This window comes from Lactuca sativa, chromosome 8 (genome assembly GCF_002870075.4).
Source record: "Lactuca sativa cultivar Salinas chromosome 8, Lsat_Salinas_v11, whole genome shotgun sequence".
Classification (NCBI taxonomy): Eukaryota; Viridiplantae; Streptophyta; class Magnoliopsida; order Asterales; family Asteraceae; genus Lactuca; species Lactuca sativa.
The window spans coordinates 329,505,154-329,519,509 of NC_056630.2; positions in this window are offsets into that span (position 1 = coordinate 329,505,154).

The following is a 14,356-nucleotide window of genomic DNA, read 5'->3' on the forward strand; positions in this document are numbered from 1 at the left end:
AGTGGGATATCTCGACTCATGAGGCTTAACCTACCTCGATGCATATGCAATCACATGCCCCCTCTGCATAAGCACCGCTCCCAATCCGGATATTGATGCATCACAATATACCATGAAATCTTCCATCCCTTCCGGAAGAGCTCACACTGGGACTTCACATAATTTCTGGAGAAGTTTCTCGAACGAGGTCTACTACTCCGGACCCCAAGAAACCGCAACACCCTTCCGGGTCAACTTGGTGAGTGGCACGACGATCTTGGAGAAATCCTTAATAAATCTCCGATAATAGCCGGCCAAACCCAGAAAACTCCTGATCTTGGTGGGCGATCTCGGCACATCCCATCTCATGACCGCCTCAATCTTGGCTGGATCGACCAATATCCCATTATGGTTAACGAGGTGCCCTTAGAAACTGAACCTCTCGTAGCCAGAACTCACATTTGGAGAAATTGGCATAAAGCCTCTCCGATCTCAGAACTCCGAGGATCTCTCTCAAATGCTCCTCATGTTGCTCTCTGGATCTCGAATACACCAATATGTCATCGATGAACACGATCACTGAGCGATCCAACATTGGTCTGCACACCCTGTTCATGAGATCCATGAACACCATTGGTGCATTGGTGAGTCCAAAAGGCATCACCACGAACTCGTAATGCCCATAACCAGTCTGGAATGTTGTCTTCTGGACGTCCTCCTCCCGCACCCTCACCTGATGATACCCAGACCTCAAATCGATCTTGGAGAACCAAGATGCTCCCTGCAACTGATCAAACAAATCATCGATCCTCAGCAATAGGTAACGGTTCTTGACCGTTAGCTTATTCAGCTCACGATAATCAATGCACATCCAGAGCGAACCATCCTTCTTCTCGGCAAAAAGAATAGGCGCCCCCCATGGCGAACTGCTCGGCCTGATAAACCCCTTCCCCAGCAGCTCCTGAAGATGCGAGGATAACTCCTGCATCTCCGGAGGCGCAAGGCGATAAGGCGCCTTAGCGATAGGCGCAGCTCCCGGAACCAACTCAATGCCGAACTCTACCTGCCTCTCCGAAGGCATACCCGGCAACTCCTTTGGAAACACATCCGGAAACTCGCGCACTATTGGAACCTCATCAACCGACTTCGGTCTCTCTGAAACAACCCTCGCATCCATCATATATGCCATGAATCCACTACAGCCCTGCTGTAGACTCTGTCTCGCTCTGGCGGCCGAACAAAATGCTGACCCCGCATGTGTACCCTCGCCGTACACTGTAAGAACTCCCCCACTAGGGTCTAGAATCGTCACCAATTGATGTTTGCAGTCTATCACAGCTCCATATTGGCTCAACCAATCCATACCCACCATAACACACACGTCCCCCATCGCGATCGGAACCAGATCTATCGGGAACTCCACACTGAAGATCTCAAGGACACATCCTCGAATCACATCCGAAGCATAAACTACTCGTTCATCAGCTATGGAAACTCGCAGAGGCTGATCCAACGCCTCTCGACGGATACTAATATGCTGACTAAATGCTACGAAAACAAACGACCGAATCGCACCCGAGTCAAATAATACCAACGCAGGCACAGAACTCACAAGAAAAGTACCTACGCATATCATCATATAAGCATAAAGACTCAACTCAAATAAAAGATGAAAAGAGAATACATACCAACCACAACATCGGGCGCCGCACGGACCTCCTCTGCGGTCAACTAAAATGCTCTCCCACGAGCCTTTGGGGCCTCGGCCTTCACTGGCCGAACCTCGGTAGCCCTATCAGCAGGCACAGATCCCTGCGCTGATCCCTGAAGAAGCTGCGGGCACTCGGCCTTCCGATGGCCGGTCTGGTTGCAATGAAAGCAAACCAAAAATCCCTTGGAGCAATCCCTCGCGATATGCCCCTCCTTTCCACACTTGTAGCACACCCCAGCCCTACACGACCCCTCGTTACTCTTACCGCACTTCCCACAAGTGCGGCCCTTCGCACCCCCAGATCTCGAATCAGAGGGTCTAGCCCGCTTGGCTACCGGCTGAGACTGAGCCAGCCGCCGATCCACCCTCTGTGACTCGGCCTCCTCCCTGGCCTGAGTCTCCAACTCAATCTCCCTCTTCCAGGAATTTTCCTGAAGCTCAACAAATGTCCGGTAAGTCGAGTTCGCCATGAACTACCGAATATCTCTCCTCGGTACGCTCAGATAACAGCTCATACGAGCCTGCTCAGATGACACCTTCTCAGGGAAAAACATTGCCCTCTCATGAAACTTCCTGGTGATCACTGCCACATAATCAGTACCCTGCTTGAGGGTCAAGAACTCCTGAATCAACCGTTCCCTCTCCACCGGGGGAACATACTCCTCTCTGAACATAGCGGTGAACCTCTCCGAGGTCGCCTCGGAAATCTCAGCCAAAGTGAAGTTCGCCATCACGAACTTCCACCAATCCTTCGCTCCTAAGCGGAGCTGGTTCAAGGCGAACCGAACCCTCAAGTGCTCTGGACAAGAACACGTATAGAAACATCCCTCGATGTCATAGATCCACCTCATAGCAGCAATCGGGTCCTGCGTCCCGTCGAACTCTAGTGGCTTCGTGTTGCTGAACTCCCGAAACAACAACGAGTCACCTCCCTGAGGTCTGGCAATAGCAACAACAGCAGTAGCTGCAGCTGCAACAACCTCAGTCAGAGATGCATACCGCTCATCAAAAGTCTCAATCAACGTGGTCTTGATGTCCCCAAACATCTTAGGAATCTCAGCCCGGATGGCAGCAGCCACCTCCTCATGAATCAATCGACGGATCTCATCGCTGACACCACTGCTCTCAGGTGTGTGTCGAGTCCCAACCATGATGCCTCTGAAATACAACAAAAATTATCAGAGACTCGATCAAGCAAACACATACTCGATAACGCAACCCTTCTTGTCCTCCGTTGTCCAAAAGATTCTTACTTGGAATGCCCACTGATCCGGTGTCTTCAGTAGTACGGGCTCAATAGTACTGACCACACCGCATCAGCATTCACTCCAAGTCCTCCTCCATGGATCTTGGATTACAAGTACTCTATCCTCATGAGCTCCTAACTGCTATCTACTTGCTCTCAAAGCATCTCAACAGCATAAATCTCCTAGGCTAAGGCATCACAAATCAGGCCACTCTAGTCCTAATATGTATACCTAGCCTACTCTAGCATGCATAATGTAACATAACAAATCTCGTAACACATAATGTAAGGGTACTTTGGGGATTCACCGTTCGGGCGCTAGCTGATCGTACACACGGCTCTGCTCTGTTTGTCTCAAAACTCTTTTTACTCTTTTCAAAAATTTTACTTCATTATCAAAATTTTCCTCAAATCCTCAGTCTGAGTTCAGATACACCCGAAGATGCATCCGAATCCCTCAAACCAAGGCTCTGATACCAACTTGTAACAACGTAAATTTTCAAAACAATTTTTCATTTTTAAAACATTCATTCACTAATAAAATATTATCAAAACACATTGTATCAATTTTTATCATCACAAAACATCTCCCCAGAATCTCAAACAAAAATCTCCAACACGTGTGTGTACGAATCATGTCGGCGCCTTCCCGCGCTCATCACTAGTACCTGAAATACATAACACAACAACTGTAAGCATAAATGCTTAGTGAGTTCCCTAAAATACCGCATACAACATATACGCCACTCGAGGCTATAATACGACCTTCCGGTCGATGTGTCTCAGCGGGACCCTCCAGTCCCGTAGCTCGTTGGACCCTCTGGTCCGGTCATAGCTCGTTGGGCCCTCCGGCCCAATCTGTATCGTTGGATCCTTCGGTCCGGTCTATAACATCATACAACATACATATAACACATAGCACATAATCTCATACATAACACATAAGACCCTCTGGTCCACACAATATACCACTCTAGGTAACGTATACTGAGAAGACTCACCTCGATATCTCGGTAAGTATCTGACTCGGAAGAAATGTGATCTAGCCTCCGCCTAATCACATAAAGTAAATACTCCCATAAATACAACTGTACTCAACCCTAAAAGTCAACAAGGTTAAAGGTCAAACTTTGACCCGACTCGTCGAGTGCACTAGGGCGACTCGGCGAGTCTACACGTGTCCACTGACTCTCTTAGTCCCCCTCTTGGCACGTCGAGTTCTTCCCCTGACTTGACGAGTTCCACCTGGCATGAATCATGGGGCCACCCCGACTCAACTCGCCGAGTCTCAAGAACAACTCGGCGAGTTCCACTTGAACTCAGTCTCCCCTGACTCTCCCTGACTCACCGAGTTATTCCCCAACTCGGCAAGTCCACTCACTGGGTGATTAACGGGAAACCTTCATACTACTCGTCGAGTCTGTTCTTCAGACTCGGCGAGTTCATGGCATGCACAAACTCTATACAACTCTTGAGGTCAGATTTGTTCCATACAATCATAGATCTGGCCTCCCCAAGCCTGATAATCACGTAAAGTTCGGACCTTGGCACTCATATAACATCTAAATGGTCCAAAATGGTGATTTAGCCCCAAAAATGACATCCCAAGCTCATGACTCCCAAAATGACTCATAAAGCTCCAAAGGTTAAGGCCTCTGGAACTCTTTGGGTCTAGATCCAGAACAAAAACTCGAGAAGGGACCAAATGCTCTACTTAATCAAACTCTAAAAGGGTTAGAAAACCCTAACATAAAGGATCAACACCAAAATTGAAGAAGGTCCGAGAATAATACCTCAATACAATCTCTATGAGCTCAAAAACCACCAAAATCGCACCTCCTTCAGCCTCCTCTTGCCTTGGTCACTTCCTTCTTGCAAAAACACCCACAAAAGGATCAAGAATGGCCTCTCCTTCCTCACAAACGCTCTAGATCTCTTAGGGTTTCTCTCTGGGGGTTGGTGGTCGCAAATGACGGCCCTAAGGGCCTTTAAATAGGTCTCATACCCTGGAAATTAGGGTTTCATTAAACAGCGTGGACTCGCCGAGTCCAGCTGTGAACTTGCATACGAATCTGGGACCATACTCGACGATTTTGGACGCCAAATCGCCGAGTCTCCCCACAAAACTCAAAAATAAAGGAAAAAAATAATACCTGGGAATCCGGATGTTACAATCGGGCTACAGACTCGCCGAGTATGCTTCAAGAAAAGAAAACACTTTATCTAAATCACATACCAGAAATGGGGCGTTACAAGCGGTTCAGAAAGTTGTCGGACAGTAGCCAGAGTGTTATCAGCAACATTCAGCAGTACAGGTGAGTTTCCCTTTGTATGAATGGATCTACGGCCATAATGTCGGCCCATGTAGTTATGAGTAGGAAGACCCAGGGGGTTATCCCTAGGCATAGTGTGCTAGTATGAGATTCGGGAATAAGGTCCAATGTTAGCGGGTGGGTGCCCAAGGAATGGTTTGTATGATAGTTATACTTGTTGTCTATGTGATACATGTATGTGCCTGGTAGGGAGGTGAGTGTGGGCGAGGTCCCGTACCTTACCAATAGCAGAGTATGGACAGTGTTCCATATCTCATTAGCAGCAGAGCAGAGGGCGAGGCCCAAGTTAGGAAAGGAGTGAGTGTGGGTTGGGCCCGTATCTCACTACCAGAAGGAGTGTTGATGGGGTTCCACGACTCATCAGTAGCAGGACAAGGGCGAGGCCCAAGATAGGCGAGGCCTTAGAACTGGATTCAGTAGTATATGTTCGGTTATGTGTTGTGGCATTTTTATGTGTTAGTATATGTTAGCGGGCAGGGCCCAGAGACAGGCGGGGCCTAAGAGAAACAGATTTGTATCCGAGCGGGGCTCGAAGCCAGGCGAGGCCTGGAGCTGCGGGGCCGTTGTAGCGGGTAAGGCCCGAGGTAGTGGGTGAGGCCCGAAGTAGCGGGCATGGCCCAATATTTGCAGAATGTGGTTATGTGCTCAGTATTATGTATGGCATGTATGGATCAGTAGATATGTATGGTATGCGGTAGGTTGGGGAACTCACTAAGCTTTGTGCTTACGGTTTTTAGTTTTGGTTTCAGGTATTCAGTTTTCAGAAGAGGAGCTCGGGAGGGTTGCAGTGCACACACCACAACAAGTTAGCCTGGGATGTTTACTCTGATAATTAAGCAAGTGTTTTGGAAATGAAACTATGATTTGTCATATAAACCCTTTTTGTATGTTTGAATGACTTAACGTTATGAATTAGTAATGTTTTTAAAAGAAATTTTTGGACTCGAAATTTGGGATGTTACACATTCGTTTTTTCATGCTCATATACATCCTAACAAAATGGCAAATTTGAACGCATTTCTCGAACCATTAATAACACAATGCATACCCTTTTATTTCATGCCCACTTACCTCCAACCTATTGGGTTGAAGCATTACACATGGATGTTCACTTACTTAACATATTTCTTTCCTTTACATTGGATAATGACACACCATACCGTAAAATATGCCAAAAACAACCTTACTACACTCATTTACATGTTTTTGGTTGTTTATTTTTTGTTTACATTCCCACTTCACACAAACTAGCCCCTTGAAGCAGACCCTGCATTTTTCTTGGCTACCCGTCTCATCATCAAGGGTATCATTGTCTTAACTTAGCCACCAAAAATATTATCATTTCCTGTCATAACATATTTGACAAGATCATCCTCACACTTGGTTCCATGACACCAACTAAATGCCCTTCGTATCACTTTCTTGACACCAAAAACACCCCTTCTAACTCGTACTCCTCCAACTACCTTCAGTTGACTCCGTCTATTTCTCCCGTGTTTTCTTCTACTCACTCTGATTCTCTTATTTCTGCGTCGCAACACTCGGTTGCTCTAGTAACACCGTTGACATATTCCTTAACAGCCATTCCCACCTTGTTGCTACTGCCCACCTCCATCATGGCATCCCCTGCCTCACCCTCTTCTGCAACATCCCCGCCTTCTCCCACTATCCATACAACTTAAAACCAGCCTTATGTTTTATTCACCCATGACGTCTAGATTTCATCATGTAACCTCGAAGCAAATACAAAAGTTAAATCTCCACATAGATTCCTTTTCTTTGGTCCCTTAATCTTACATTGAATCTTTTCATGACCTGCATTGGCTCAATGCTATGCAAGAAGAGTACACACTGCTTATTTCTAATGGTATGTGGGTTCTTGTTTCACGTCTAACTAATGCTAATGTGGTTAATTGTATTTGGTTCTTCAAAAAGAAACATAATCCATATGGTTCCCTAGCTCGGTATAAGGCTAAATTAGTAGCAAATAGGAAAAGTCAATTCCCCAACATCATCTATGATCAGAAGGTCAGTCCTGTGGTCAAACTGGCCACCATTCGAACGATACTTAGCATTGAAATATCTCAATATTGACCGATACGACAACTTGATGTCAAGAATACATTTCTTCACGTGCATCTTCAAGAGACTTTATACATGCAACAACAACCTCCAGGTTTATGCTATCTTAGTTATATTAATCATGTGTGTCTGTTTCAACGATCTCTCTACACTCTCAAATAGACCCCATGGATAGGTTAAGTGGTTTGCTCACTTTATCATGCAACTTAGTGTTGGATTAGTGTCTAAGTCCATAATTATTTTGGTATGTACTTGACCCGATGGTGCATGGTCCTTTTGGGTTGCCTTCACCAAAGCAACTTGATAGGATGAATTATGGAGAAAAAGGATTAAATATGATTTATTAATATATTATGAGAATAATATATTAAAAGAGAAATCATATTGTTTAATTAATATTAGTCAAGAATTAATGAGAATTAAGTTTGTGACTAAAAGAGATTAATTACACTTAAGGGACTAGAACTGTCAATTGTATGATAGTTGAATATTGAGCTAATGGACTCCATATTAAAGGGGTGGACGAATTCTATGGGGAAACCCATAAGAAATCGTCCAAGGCCTTTAAGGAAAGAGCCCATGGGTTGCTTAGGGCTTAAGCATCCAAATTAGGGTTTCCTTGTTAGATAACCCTAATGGCCTCACTATTTAAAGGACACCATAGCCCCAAAAACGTGGTGAACTAATTGATTAGGGTTTCCACATGTTTTGGGCAGCCTCCTTCTCTTCTCCTCTTCATCCTCTTGCTTTTGGTGTTTGTGAACCATTAGAGGAGTGATATTTGTGACTCTAAGCTTTCTAAAGTCATTACAAGGAGGATTTGGGATTGTTATTGCTACATAACAATCAAGGTATGATCTAAACCCTAATTTATATGTTATATTGATTATCATATGCTAGATCTAGGGTTTATAGTCTTGGATGAATTGCATGTACAATAGAGAAACCTAGATCCAAGCATTAGGGTTTGTATGAGCACATAGGATGTTCTTATGGCTAAAACCCATCAGTGGTATCGGAGCCTAGATTGGTTTCTATTGTATTGATGCATATTTGATTGAAATCAGCACTGAAAATAAAATTTCTTGGCTTCTGAGTGTTTGACTCGCCGAGTCACTTGGTGAACTCGCCGAGTCAGCTGTACTCGACGAGTCTAGGTCCAGACTCGACGAGTCAAAGAGTCTGCCAGCTCAGATTCGCGATTTTCTTCCTGTTTTGGCTTTGGATAATTACCATAAACATGTTTTTGTTATAAAATCCGAATTTTATCAATATTTGGTGATTATCCTTACCTAAATAGAAGATAATTGTCAAAATTTAGATAATCACTTGTTTTATTAGATATAATTTGATTATTTGTAATTTAGATTTGAATTATCTTGTGAAAAAGTTTTAATTTATCCCCTTTAGGTTTTATAGTTTAAATTTGAACTTAAAAGTTTTGTTTTGAAATTTAAATAGTTGAAACCCTAATGTTTTGAAAAGGTTTCCAAACTTGCCCTCAAGTTTTGGAATTTAAATTTTGATTAAAAGTTTAATTTTGATGTATATTTAAATTCTGAACCCTAATGTTTTGAAATGTTTCAAAACTTGCCCTCAAGTTTTGGAATTTAAAAGTTGATTAACGGTTTAATTTAGGAATGTTAAATTCTAAAACCCTAGTATTGTTTTGAAAAGTTCAAATCACACCCTTATGGTTTTATTAATTATTTAAGGTGTATAATTAAAAGAGATTTAATAAATCCATAAAGTTTTGGTTTACAATTTAATTGAATTAAAGGTATAATTATTAAATTTGACCACATAATATTTTAAAAGTGTAAAATACACCCTATACTATATATAACATTAAAAGTCTAACATTATATATATATATATATATATATATATATATATATATATATATATATATATATATATATATATATATATGTATGAGTAAAAGTCAGTCTTACCGTTAGTAGTCCTCATTCACGAAGCTGGTCTATAAGGGGTGTTTAAGGAAATTGCCTATAAAATGGCGATTTAATGGGTATCCACTCTTACCCACCGCGCTCTTGACTAGTGGAGGGTCGTTAGCCTAACGGGTAGGATAGGACATAACTTTCCATTATAAGTATAATGAAGTACAAAAGTAACTAAATGTTTTTCAAATTCCCAATCTTAGTTCCGTTAGGCAAAAGTGAATTGATGTAATTCCATGAAATTACACTTTGTGCCCTTGCGAAGACGTTAATGGAGCGTGTATGGTTTACCGGCACACTAAATGGTTCTAAGCAAAGGTAGCAAAGGGTGACTCAATGTTTGTCATAGTTCGGTGGAGTGTGTGTGGTTTACCGGCACATCGAATAGGTGACTGTAACATGTGGGGGTACCATGTAGATTTGCATGGTTATTCACACCCGCTTTGTGATCCTCGGCATCCTAGTCACAAACTAGAGGGGCATATCGAGATTTAAACATGCCATTGAAAAGTTCAATGAATCTCAAAGTATCTAGGAGTTTTCATAGATTTAAAACTCAAAAGTTCTTTTTCGTTTTTCATGGTGGAAATTAGTGAATCGTCATTCACTTACCTTCAAATATTCTGCAACTAGATTACGACATCCCTTTTCTAGGTTGTAGCGTATTGTGTTGGGTCCTAGCCTTAATATCTCATTTGGGTGATTTATTAAGGACTCAATCAATCAACTAACTTGAATTTGTTTTCTCCCGTTTTGTAGATGTCGATGTCAATGTAAGTCCATTATGGGCTAGGATTTCCTTATTAGGCCTAATGGGCCAATAAGCCTCCAATTTGACTATTCTGGGCTTAGAACTCTTAAATGGGATCTAATTGGACCCACTCCCATTTATTTTAACATTTTGGGCCATATTGGGTCTAGAATGAAATAAAATACCCTAATGGACCTTATTGGGCCATAACAAATCTAATTAGCCCTAATGGACCATAAAACTCATTCTTTGATTTATTTTGGGCCGTGAACCATCTCCAAAGACCAATTGGGCCGAAAAATCATCAATGGGCCATAATATGGATTTAAGCACAAAAAAGGCCCCAAATTCTTTCTTTCCTCTACCTCTCTCAGCCCAACTACAAAACTTAGGGAAAAGAGTTGACTTTTATTTGCCACCTCACAATTATACTTGGGATATCCATGCAACTATCTCATACTTCCAAGCATCTATCACTTCTCTCTCTCTCTCTCTTTCTCTCTCTTTCTCTCTCCTATCCCCTCTCTTTTCTTCTTCGTCCGAGAACACAAAGGAAAAACACACACACCTCACAAATTCTCTCCAAACACTCTCAAAGAACACTCTTCACTTATCCTTAAAAGTTTTCGAGATTAAGAGCTTTTCAAGGAGGTTATTCCACAAAAATCATCATTCTAGGTAAGTTAATGCTTGGATCTATGGTTTAGCTTCTTGAGATTGTTATAATCCCCTTCTAACTCATGAAAGTTCATGATCATGCTTCTTAGAACCCATCTAAGCCAAATTCTTCTCAAGAAGCTTTGTAAGGTCGAGACTAGCATCAAACTTCTTCCATTTCTTCTTCAAATCAAAAACAACAAGCAAAGGTGAGTTCATACCCCTCTATTTTCGGTTTTCATATGTTTTATGGGGGAGAATACAAGTAAAATGTGTAGATCTATGTGTATGTGTATGTTATGTGTGATTTCATGTGATTATGTGATAAAGAATGGAAATCTTGAGATCTATGGATTTAAGAGGAAGATAAATATGATCTAGAACATCTTACACTAAACAAGTTAAGAAAATTACCCTCTAAGATTAAAGTATACATATTGCAAGATAAAACCCACTTTTGGGTTAAAATTGTCAAACAAACGAAAGTTGGGTTGAAAAATGGCTATTCACTGCTTTCTTAAGGACTAAAAGAGTCAAATTAGTAGAGATAAATATTTTTATGGATATCATACTCTTTTAAGGGCTAGAAGTGTAAATTGTAGCTTAATGGGCCAAATTTTGGGCTTTTCGGCGCATTAAGCCATAACTTGCGAAAATTTCAACTTCCAAGGGAGTGAAATGATAAACTTCTCAAAACATGGGGCAAAAAGGGTAAACAAAATTATTTCAGGGGTTAAAATGATGTATTTTCCAAACAAGGATAAAAAATGTAAACTTTTTGGATTTTGGGCCAAAAATTGTAAAAGTTGCAAAAGTTTGGCTTTAACCGAAAAATACTTTTCTGGAAGGGCTGAAACTGCCAAAGAATAAGTTTTGAGCTAAAAATATCACTTGAACAAGTCTTGGGTCAAAAGTGTCAAGAAAATGGTTTAAGGGCTTAAAATGTCTTTTTATATATATAAAAGGACTAAAGTTGTCAATTTTACCAAAGTAGGGCTGAAAGGGGTTCAAACCAAGATTTTGAGTCAATTATTTTATTTTAAGATATTTGAGTTAAAATAAAATACCAAACTAGGATTCATGAAAATGGAAAGATGAAAATACGTATAATTCCAACATCGTTAAAAATAACCGACCGGCCTTGTTCCGGTGCGAAAATTAACAATTACTCAATCAAACTTTCCAACAATTAAACCATACCTAAAACAAGTAAACATTAAATTCTTTGGGCTTGAAGGTTCCAAACATTCTTATTGGGCCTTAGTGACCCATTAACATGATTTTTGGGCCCAAGGGATAATTATAAATGTTATTGGGCCTTCTATGACCCAATTTCATGTTTAAGGGACCCTCAATGACTTTTAAGTGCTATTGGGCCTTAATGGCCCATTAGCATTGCTAGTAAGGTCCAAGTGAATTAAATGCGAAATGGGCCAACGTATCCTTCACATATCCAATAGCCTTAAATAATACGTAGGATTAGTAGGATTTGTAATCCTCTTCTCCCCGTTTATTAGGCCTATCGTCAATCCAAGTAAACAAATACGGGTCAATAATCAAGAGTAATCAAAGTCAATTGGGATTTAATGAGTAATAACGGGTGGCACCAACGTGTGTCGGTCGTAGTCTGTAGTTATAATCAAAGTCTCTTGGAGGGAGAGCGAGAGTTTGTGTATAGATCTATACGGGGGTGACTCCCCCACACCTCAGCTGTTCGCTACAGTTAGACTTGGCCAGTCTAGGGTGACAAAATCTTAAGATCAATTATGGCGTTCACTAGAGTGCCAAGACAAACGAACTAGTCATTATCATGCATGGTTATAACGACTCACATAAATAAACCCAATAATAATCAAGTAATCAAGGTAAATCAAAAATCATTTAAGTGATGGAATAAAAATTCGAACAGTTATATGATATTTTTTTATGGTCGGAAAACATCGGGTTTCCGGGGAAGTTCAACATTTTTCACTGGTACTTTTAATACAAAGCTTTTCAATTATACACGTTTTGAAATCATCATGCATATATTTACGGATCTTCACACTTTTATATAAACAATGGTATTTTCAGAAAAAATCCGGATTTTTTGGGTTGTTTTCTTACAAACTACACAAAACATTTTCATATCAAACCTGCTTATGAACTCACCAACATTCCATATGTTGACCGTTTTCAAAATAACTTGTATTCTCAGGTAACAGGTAAGTTGAGGAGTAGTACCAAGTATGTTAGGGTGTTGTGCTTTTGAAAACTATCAAACAATTTATGTTATGGATTTGTAATGTTAAAACAATGTACTTGATGTGAACAAAATCAGTTGTAATATATTGATGCATGGTGATGTTTATGTTATGATTCATGTATATTCATTGTTATGATATTCAATAAGTCATGCGAGCCCTCAGACGTTTCCGCCGTCTGGTTTGGGGTGTGACACATACCACTTAAAACAAAAGTTAAATCTCCACATAGATTCCTTTTCTTTGGTCCCTTAATCTTACATTGAATCTTTTCATGACCTGCATTGGCTCAATGCTATGCAAGAAGAGTCCACACTTCTTTTTTCTAATGGTATGTGGGTTCTTGTTTCACGTCTAACTAATGCTAATGTGGTTAATTGTATTTGGTTGTTCACAAAGAAACATAATCCATATGGTTCCCTAGCTCGGTATAAGGCTAAATTAGTAGCAAATAGGAAAAGTCAACTCCCCAACATCGTCTATGATCAGAAGGTCAGTCCTGTGGTCAAACTAGCCACCATTCAAATAATACTTAGCATTGAAATATCTCAATATTGACCGATATGACAACTTGATGTCAAGAATACATTTCTTCACATGAATCTTCAAGAGACTTTATACATGCAACAACAACCTCCAAGTTTATGCTATCTTAGTTATATTAATCATGTGTGTCTGTTTCAATGATCTCTCTACACTCTCAAATAGACCCCATGGCTAGGTTAAGTGGTTTGCTCACTTTATCATGCAGCTTAGGTTCACATACATTAGATGACATGAGACTCGTCCTTATTTATATATCATCAGGGTGCTCACATGAACTCTTTGTTACTATATAGTGACGATATCATCCTCACCACCTTATCAAACTGAGTTACTCCACATAACGTCTTCGTTAGTCGAAAGTTCTTTATAACTGATCTTAGCAATCTATATTTTTCTTTTGGTATCCTATATCCATGGATCGTCAGAGGATGTTTTTATCTCAACCAAAATATGCTACAAATATTCTTCAACCTGCCAATATGCTTAATTGCAAAATCATCCCGCACCCTAGATGACACTTCAGCCAAGCTTGACAACTCGGCACCTGTCTTTGATAAGTTTTTCTAAACTATTTTTGAAGTAAACCTAATTACATTTTTTTGTAAATAACACACCCATACATAATCAATCCATTTATTTCTTAACAATATCTTTCATTACCCAATCTTTATTTGTAGATTTTGATCGTGATAATATTTTTTACTTGACCCATTTTCACTTTTTTGTAAATGATCTCAACTTGGGGAAAACTTTTATTAGATGCAATAGTTATGAAGTTCTTCATCCTTCTCATGCCTTCCTCAACCACCACTCTTAATCACACTTTGATTTCTACCTAGTTTGG